Source organism: Prorops nasuta, unplaced genomic scaffold (assembly GCF_024137725.1).
Source record: "Prorops nasuta isolate Cenicafe-Biocafe unplaced genomic scaffold, Cenicafe_Pnas_1.2 PNAS00001, whole genome shotgun sequence".
NCBI lineage: Eukaryota > Metazoa > Arthropoda > Insecta > Hymenoptera > Bethylidae > Prorops > Prorops nasuta.
Window position 1 is genome coordinate 8997007 of NW_027116798.1, and position 10137 is coordinate 9007143.

A 10137-nucleotide genomic window follows, 5' to 3' on the forward strand; every position below is an offset into this window, starting at 1 on the left:
GGAACCTGTAGCAAATTTACAAAATGCCACTAATGTAACTTAATAATTGCTATTTATGTAATTTTACACAAATTGTAGAAATTGGTGCAACTACTTCTTAGTATTTGGATCTGGAATCATAGGAGGAATATTAAAGGAAAGACTAGTCGGGGACGAAAATCTGACAATAGAAAGTCTGAATTACCCTCAAACAGATGTTCAGTAGTTCATACTGATTTGTGAGTATTTGTCTAGTAACATAATTGAATTATTAATACAATTTATTGCTTTTTAATATCATTCTTAATTCCTTAAATTCCACCTTCAAAGTTGTTTGTTTTTCTAAATTTACTTCAAACTACCTTATTATTGAAAATTTTTGATAGAAAATTTAATAAACTGATGGAACTTCTAAGTGATAAACAATTTATAGTATTTTGATTTACACTAAAGGTAGTGCTCTTATTACTCAGAAAATCATTTTTAGTATATACAAATATATTGTAACATCTAGGTAATCCATTTAGTAATAATTTCATCAGTTAAATAAATTTATGAGCATCTAGCATTTTGAATATTTTGACTGTTTGGATTGGGGCAACATGAAACAAATAAACATCTTTGGCAACTGACAGTTAAGGACTTAAAAAGTATAATGAATACTAATTTATTTTATATTTTATTATAGCATGGAAAATTTAGAAACAGACACTCAATATAAATTAAAAGAACTTGAAAAAAAATATACTAAAGGCGTAAATGTTTCGCATATTAAAAAATTGCTGAAAACTACACTACCTAATCGTAGACCGTGGATTGAAAATGAAGCTGAACGCATCACGGATATTATTAATAAACATCCTTCACTTGGTGATTCTAAAATGGTTATATATAAATTTAAATTATATGTATTTTTTTTTTCGTAATTCCATTCATTTGCTTATAATTATTTTTCCAGATTTTGTACGAGTTTCTCAAATTAAAGAATTTAAAGAAAAAAGAGCTTTATAATAAAATTAATGAAACAATTAAAAAACTAGCAAATTATGTGAATTTAGAAAATAGTATAGAGGCTACAGAAATAAATAATTTGAAAATATTTGTTGCCTTGTACAATGATATATTGTCCACTAAATTTAAATCAAAAAATATCAAACCATTGATTTTAATAAAAGAGGTATGTATATATATTAAAAATAGGACTAACAAAAACAATTGACTTTATTTTACTATATTGTATTAAATTTACAGGCGATGTGTGTGACTTCAGCACATTCACTCTCTACTACCAAATCCGAAGCACCCCGGGCAGTTGTGTTCGTTCTTGACAATAATATCTCAAATGCTTACATAGTAGCAGACCAAAAAATAATGGTGCAAATTGAAGAACCCAATTCAACGAAGATAATTGCAGTTCTCTTTGCCTCATATTTCACTTGGAATCGCAGCTACCCACCGGCCTACTCCAATTGTTCACAATTTTTAGAATACCAACTATTATGCAATAAAGTTAATTGTAAAAATTTACTTGTACTAAAATTAATAAATGCTTTACAATACTAAATTATAAATATTTCTTTATGTGATATATTCATTTTTAACAAATAATAAAGCTATAATATTTTTAATTCATTCAATAAAATTTTATTAAATCTTTATTACAATAATAATTAGCTTCATTAGAATTGCTCTTTCGTTAAGGGTTGCCTCATATACAAGTTGTCCTATACTTTAATATTATCAGTCAGCTTTGTTTTTTTATCTTTTACAATACAAGGTGATTCTCTAAAGGCGGGACATAGGAGATTCGTGTTAGTTGACTATAGCGCTCAGGATGATGGTATCTGAGAGCGCTGATTGGTCAATATCATGTAGTGCCAACATGAAATGGTCCGTTACCAATAGATGAATAAGAAAAATGAGACCCATTCGCCATTTTGGAGTGGAGAAGTGTTTACATGCTAGTTGTAGCAGAAAGAGGTGTGAAATGGAAAAATGTCAAATAGTGAGGTTATTAAAATAAAAATGGAAAATAATGAATGGAAAGTTCGAATATTCTTACTTTCCATTCATTATTTTCCATTTTTATTTTAATAACCTCACTATTTGACATTTTTCCATTTCACACCTCTTTCTGCTACAACTAGCATGTAAACACTTCTCCACTCCAAAATGGCGAATGGGTCTCATTTTTCTTATTCATCTATTGGTAACGGACCATTTCATGTTGGCACTACATGATATTGACCAATCAGCGCTCTCAGATACCATCATCCTGAGCGCTATAGTCAACTAACACGAATCTCCTATGTCCCGCCGTTAGAGAATCACCCTGTATATTAATGGGTTATTAAGATTAGGTTGCTATCTTTCAATGTGTAGTAAGCACAATTATAATATCTATTTATGTGACAACTAAAAAAATTCATTTAGAAAAAATACCTGAAAATTGAAATAACAGATTTTTTGCACTTTACACATATGAGTGTGTTCTAAGGTGGGTAGTTTAATATAATTCCAAGCCTGTATTCCGTAAAGGAGGAAATAGCCGAGTGGGTTAAACGCTGGGCTATTAATCACAACACTGTAAACTATAAGTGTATTATATGTGATATACAATAATGTGCTGTTCCCCTATAGAGGACTCTGGCTGGAACCAAAGTACTTAGGAAGATTCATATTTTATTAGAAAAATTGAAGAAAAATAGGTTGTTATAAATTTTTAACACCGTTAATCCTCAAATCGGATACAGGGGTCATTTTTGTCTACAACATTTTGATCATGCTCTTTTCAGATGTTATTAATAATTAAATTTCATTTACGCAATTAGTTTTTGAATATGAAAATGATTTAAATAGCTAACTATGATATTGAAAAAGCCCTATAAAAATTTTATAGATTTTTTGGTAATCTTATATCACTTAAAATGATGTTAATGCAAACGGACCCATGTGTCCGGTTCGAGGGTACCGAATAGAGTGTGTCCGGTTTAAGGGTTAACAATTATAATAAACATTTAGATTAACAAATATGTTGCCGTACTCTAACAATGATAAAAAAAAGAAGGTATGTTCCTTGGGATGTTCTCTATAGATAAAAATATTTTAATGAATATACTCTCTTGGTGTTTATTTATAGTGAAAAACAAAATGATTGCATCACGACGCGCACAGGCAGAAGCTTTGGCAGATCGCGTCGTGATAAAATCGTTTTTTTTTTCACTATGAAAATCATAAGCGTATACATATTTTAATTTTTCTATCTGTAGAAAACATCCCAAGGAACATTCTTGATTTTTGTATAAATTGTCAGATTGTGGCAATATATAAGTTAATTTAAATGTTTATTATAATTGTTAATGGTGTTACAAATTTATAACAAACTATTTTTCTTATATTTTTCTGATATATTATGAATCTTTCTAAGTATTTTAATTTAAGCCAGAATATTCTATCTTAATTTGTTTAGGAGATATGAATTTTCAAAGATTATGTGTTTTTATCAAAAACAGCAAAAATGCAAAATTTGACCGCTCGTATCTCTGGAATAAAAAAAGATTTTTTGCCCTAAATTGCACAAAACCTTTCGTATTTTCTAATATTTTAACATATTATATTTTGAAAAATATCGGAGTTATACTCCAAAATCTGTTCGTTATGACGGGGCGCCCTTAAAACTTCAATTATAAGCTTATACTTTGTTAAGGAGCAAATAGCCGAGTGGGTTAAACGCTGGGATAGTAATTACAAGGTCCTAGGTTCGAATCCTGTCAGAGGTTGTGGTTTTTTCTCAAGGAAAAATTATATAGTTCAGTTAGAAGGTACGTCATGACTATATATATACACTTATATATCCAATATATACATATATATACATACTTCTGTGAGATATAGGATCTTCATGCCAGTAGCAATGTGTGTTAATTTACACGTATATTTGAAAATCTATATGAAGCTGAAATAGTATAAAGTATAAAAGAAAGAGAGTCAGAGACAATTTCATACAGTGTAAATGTAAACGAGTCTCACTTTTTAGGAAATATTTTTCGCTTCAAAATGTGTAAAATTAAACATTTCGTAGTGTGTTATAGAAATAACACCCTTTGAACTGGATCGGAAACGACTACAAGAAATTAATGCACATATGTGCATCAAAACAACACAATTAAAATTTGTAGTGTACACACTGTGACCATGTACTATTTTAAGATAGTACATGTTCACTAAAAAGATATATATATATATCTATCTATAGAACATTGAGACATATTATGGTCATATTATCAAGGCCATAATATCATGTCCTATACGCTTGGCCTACCTATCATCGGAAATACCGTATAACGTTCGGCGATTGATAGGTCATAAAGTAAAGTAACGATCGTGGCCCATAAGTCATATGTTAAATGGGTCTAACGAACTACGGCCTTCCGCGGCTCCTGAATATTCAAGTTGAATTTTCGGAAGAAGTCAGACCTTGGATCTGATTGGTAGTACCAATAGCTTAATCGGCTCCGCCAATTAGATTTAGAGTTACGAATAGTTGGGGATAAGGGACCGACAGCTCGTTGCTGGTGTCTCCCGATTTTTGCGACACTCGTATCTTAGTTCTGAAAAGGATCAGACGCATTTTCGGCAACTCGTTACTTAGTTCTGAAGAAGATCGGACGTGATTTTCGGCAACTCGTATTCCGGAAAAGACGTAGTGAATATCTGTGGAAGCTGCTCTGCTCTGCTCCTCGCTGCTCTGCTCTGCTCTGCTTCGACCTGCTCTGCTCATCTCGGCTCTACGCTGCTCGACGCTGCTCTGTCCTGCTCTGCTCTGCCCGGCTCTGCTCTGCTCTGCTCCGATCTGCTCTGCTCCGATCTGCTCTGCTCCGATCTGTCCTGCTCTGCTCGACGCTGCTCTGCGCTGTCCTGCTCTGCTCTGCCCTGCTCTGCTCTGCTCTGCTCCGATCTGCTCTGCTCCGATCTGCTCTGCTCTGCTCCGATCTGCTCTGCTCAGCTCTGCTCGACGCCGCTCCGCTCTGCTCTGCTCTGCTTTATCCTGCTCAGCCGTCGTTCTCCAGCTCCAACGGAAAAGGTTAGCGGGAGTCCCAGCTCCTAGAAATCCTTATATGACGAGTAAACTTCGGAAAACGCGCTTAATAGCCGTGAAATCGTCAAAAACCACGAATTACGAGTTAAACATACTCCCAAAGTGCGTGGATTGGGAATTAGGGACATAAATGAGAAATTGGAACAATGGTCTAATATCGAGAAACTTTGAGATTCGCTAGTAATTCAAGGACACCGTCGTCTTTGGGTTTTCGGATATGAAATGTACATAATTTTTATCTATGACTTACGTTAAGTCCTTTTATCGTTTATCGTGTATATAATGTCGTATTAAAGTATTGTATTTTCCGAGAAATTGGTTATGCGCTTACAGTATAGTTGATGGGTCGAATTCGGGTATAAAGAGTGACCGGGATATTCGTTCAGTTTCGAATTTCAGTTACGTTTTGTACAGTTCGTCGCGTTTAACCAGGGGTGCATCCCGAGGTCGAATTCTCCCCGAAAGGAGCTACCTCGTTCGATCACCTCGTGGTCATACAGTTCGTTTTCTCGTCAGAAGGAACCCCGGAGGTGAATTCTCCCAGAAAGAGCTACTCCGTTCGGTTCTCTTCGCGAGAGTATAGTTTCGTTTAGTTAAAAGGTCGCAGGAGAAACACCTGCCTTGGGTAGGCCTTTATTTGATTAGTTAGTTGTTTAGTGAAGAAATTCGTTGGATTGATCCCGAGCACTCCGGAAAACCGTTTTCTACGCCATTTCGAGTTATAGTTTTGTAGAATACGAATAACGATCTATGCGCTATGAAGTCTGACAAATACAGCAATGTCTTTTTGGAAATATAGACACTTTATTATCGAATATAGTATGTAGTGATTTGACCCGAACTGCCAAATCCTTTTGCATTTTACGTTTCAGGAACTCACCCACTCTCCGCTTCCGCAATCCTACTCTTATATTCACTGAGCTAGTTGGCATTTTAGTTTGACGAATACAGTATTTTGCAGTCACTACAGTACAGTGGTTCTTTCGGGAACCTGGCGCCCAACTTACGTTACAGATTTTGATTTAGTTACAGCTTACGAATATCTTAGGGTATGCCAAAATTTTTGTAGTGTAGCAAATTTTGGCGCCCAACGTGGGGCCCACAGAAGTTAGAATTTGATGAAATAGGCTTTCACAAATTCCACTTCGAATTATCGGGAGTAAAGTCTTATTTGCCGCGAATAATAGCACCCGCATAGGGCAAATATAAGCTAGAATTTGGTGAAATAGCCTTTCGCAAATTCGGCTTAAAATTATTTTAATTCGAGTCATATTATTTTTCATATCCGTTTCCTTTCGAACTCCTATTGCCTCCGATCCAAATCCTTTGTTTGGCAATTCGGAGTTATACAGTAGTTAGGCTTTCGAATCTCACGATTAATATTCAGATAATCGAAGTTAATCGAAATTAACGTCTTCTCATATAGGATTATCGTAACGAGCATTAATGATTTATGCTCATATTATTTCATGTGTCTATAGCCTTTCCGTATCTGTTATAAGATACGGATAATTCTAGTCGAATATTCCGGTCTTATTTCGAGCCGAAATAATCATCTTTAATTTCTAATACGGAAGATTTCGACATAGGAAATCTACGTGTAGAAAAACTATTGAGGGGGAAACTAGGGGGACACCGCGAGTGCCCAGTCGCGCGGAACTAAGCCGATTAGCTCACGCTTCACTGACTTCCCATTGTTTCGACATAGGACTTACAATATTCGACTATTATATGTATATATATATATTCGCCAAGCGAATTTAATTTTATTTCGATCCCACAAAAAACAAGCTTTGCTTGTAAAAAAAGGACGGCAAGTACATAAGTCGTATCTAGTATGATTAATATATAGTAATATAAAATATTTTAATTAAAAAAAAGTAGTGAAATCCAAATGTTAGGCAAGTATAAATTTTTTCCATGGCGAAAATTGAAATTTAGAAAAAAGTAAATAGTAATACAAAAATTACTTGCCAGGCCCGTTGTATGCAATCGTATTAAATAGCCACATTTTTAACTTACGAGAAGCAATGCTTATATTGCAAGATAGCAACTTACACATGAATATTACGGGCCCGGCAAGTAATTTTTGTATTACTATTTACTTTTTTCTAAATTTCAATTTTCGCCATGGAAAAAATTTATACTTGCCTAACATTTGGATTTCACTACTTTTTTTTAATTAAAATATTTTATATTACTATATATTAATCATACTAGATACGACTTATGTACTTGCCGTCCTTTTTTTACAAGCAAAGCTTGTTTTTTGTGGGATCTTATAACGTTTTGTAAGAATATAGGAATTAAAACTAAAAATTCTTTTAACTAATTCAATCTAATAAAACATTTTCCAATGTTCTCATCGTTCCATAATGTAAAGCTTCAATTCGAGATATTAATTTATTAATCTATTAAATATAATACAAATTATTACAATGATGAGTTCTTATCATAATTACACTTTTAGAGGCATTTAACATAGGATTCAATGACTGTTTGAGTTATATTTTCAACATCATATACCCAATATCACATTAAAGCCTTTCGCTTTCAAAAATTTGTTTCTAAATTTACCTTTAAATCCACTTTTTTCTTAGGTGTTAATCTCACTATCATCTTTGCATTATGGCTCTTTCCCTGGTAAACTAGTGACATTTATATATTCTTTTCATTAATATAAACTGTAAAATATATACCAGTTAATGCAATGGAAGTCTATGTTTTTTAGGTATACTGCTTTCAGTTTCTTGAAGTTACACACTGTATGTTCTATTACATGTGAAATATTGAAATTATGAATTCCTTTCATATTTACACATTTACATGATTTTATTATAATTTTCATCAACTATGTTATTTCTAATTCCAAAGTTGTATGCCCAAAATCACCTGCAGGCACTTCACTCTCAAGGATTTTCTTATAAATTAACTCATATTTATCCATCACTTTTTTAGCTGTTAACCTCAACATCAACTTTGAATTATGGCACTTTCTCCAGCACACTAGTGCCATTTATATTTTCCCTTCATTAGTATAAACTAGGAAATACACCAATTTATACAATGGATGCCTCTCTTTATTAAATATACAGCTTTCAGTTTCCTAATTTTATTCACCATATGCCTGATCACATGTAAAATATTGCAATCATGAATTCTATTCATATTTACACATCTACATAAATTTATTATAATTTTCATCAACTATGTGATTTCTAATTCCAAAGTTGTATGCCTAAAATCACCTGCAAGCACTTCACTCTTAAGGATTTTCTTATAAATTAGCTCATATTTATCCATCATTTTCTTAGCTGTTACCGTCAATATCAACTTTGAATTATGGCACTTTCTCCAGCACACTAGTACCATTTATATTTTCCTTTCATTAATATAAACTAGGAAATACACCAATTTATACAATGGAAGCCACTCTTTTGTGGATATACTGCTTTCAGTTTCGCAAAGTTATTCACTGTAAATTCTATTGCACGGAAAATATTAATATGATGACTTCTTTTCATTGTTTCATTTCTAGATGACGTTATCATTAAAATTATGATTTAATTGACTTATATATTTCAAAGGGTTTATGCCCAAAATCACCTGCAAGCCTTTCGCTATTAAAAATTGGCTTCCAAATTAATTTTTTAATTTCTCCACCTTTTCCTTAGGTTTAACTCTCAACATTAACTTTGCATTATGGCTCTTTCTATGGTAAACTGGAATCATTTCTGACTTCTTGTATTAAATATTACAGCTTAACCCTGCACAATGACACAATAAACATGTTATTGTAAATCAATCTGAAATAAAATCTCACTAAGTACCAAAAGATATATTACATATTATATTATAAAAATCAATGTTATTCTTATAAAAAATTAAATTTGAATAATTTTTTTGGTAATAATAATAATTTCTTTCTATTCTGATTGGGGAAGCGTAGGTAAATATATGGTTTTAATACTTTTTTATATTATAATTGAATATTAAATAACGATTAGAAAATATTTATCTGCTTTTCTTTAATCGTAGTAATAAGAAAGATTTATTGTCTTATGGAAAATTGTTTCTATATATGATATAACCTATCGGACAGTTGAAATCCATATGAGTTTAAAGAAAAGAAAAATTTAAACATGAATTTTGTTATTGATTTCCATACCTGGATGTTTAGCATATGTTTAAACCTCATCCTTCTCTGTTTCATTTACAACCTTTGTTAATCTGCATTCTCCAATGACAGGGTATTTCCAAGAATTGTTATAGCATTTGGCACTGGTTGGCATCAAACTGCAAACTATGAAATAATGCCTATATATAACTTTGTTTTAATTAAACAAATTCTTTTTACAATGTACTTACTTTACATGAAAATGTTTATGTTTATAGCTATTGAGACACTACCGTGTGTCTTAATTATGAGTGAATGTAACAAGATTATCCTTATCTGTTTTATCTGCAATAACCTGCATTTTTGAATAACAGGGTATTTCAATAACCTTTGAAGTACATCTGGAAAGAGAGACTCAACAAAGTAATTGTTATATTTTAATACATGCTTGAGCTGAATTAAAAAATAAATAAATAAACAATTAATTTTTAATTACATACATTTTAAGCGGTTGAATGAGTTACACATACTTTACCATGTGATAATGAACAATTGGCTTATCTTTTTCTTTCGCTAGTAAATTGACATATCATTGAGTCATCAACAGTTAATCACATTTCAAACTACTGATTCCATTGCTCAACCAGTACTCCGTAGTTGCATTAAACCAAAGCTCTGTTTTCCAGCAACACATGGCAGCACTATCTTCATTATCTATTTTATTATAAAAAGTAGTAATATCCACTGGAACTGTAACTGATTCCTCTTTAACTATGGTAGTACTTTTTGGTGCTTGCATTTTTCCAAGAATTGTTATAGCATTTGGCACTGGTCTGGTATCAAATTGCAAACTATGAAAGGATACCTTGTATATAACTTTGCTTTAATTAAACTAATTTTTTTCACAATGTACTTACTTTTCTTAAAAACGTTTATGTTAATT

General features: G+C 32.2%; 1 long non-coding RNA gene across 1 annotated transcript; it reads right to left on the reverse strand.

Moving 5' to 3' along the window:
• Window positions 1-8594: 8594 nt before the first annotated feature.
• On the reverse strand, window positions 8595-9741 carry LOC136774125 (uncharacterized). The gene is made up of 4 exons (XR_010822730.1): window positions 9695-9741; window positions 9446-9595; window positions 9246-9380; window positions 8595-8883 (listed from the first exon to the last, which is right to left on the reverse strand). It is a non-coding gene; the product is annotated as an uncharacterized lncRNA (long non-coding RNA).
• Between the last annotated feature and the right edge of the window lie 396 nt (window positions 9742-10137).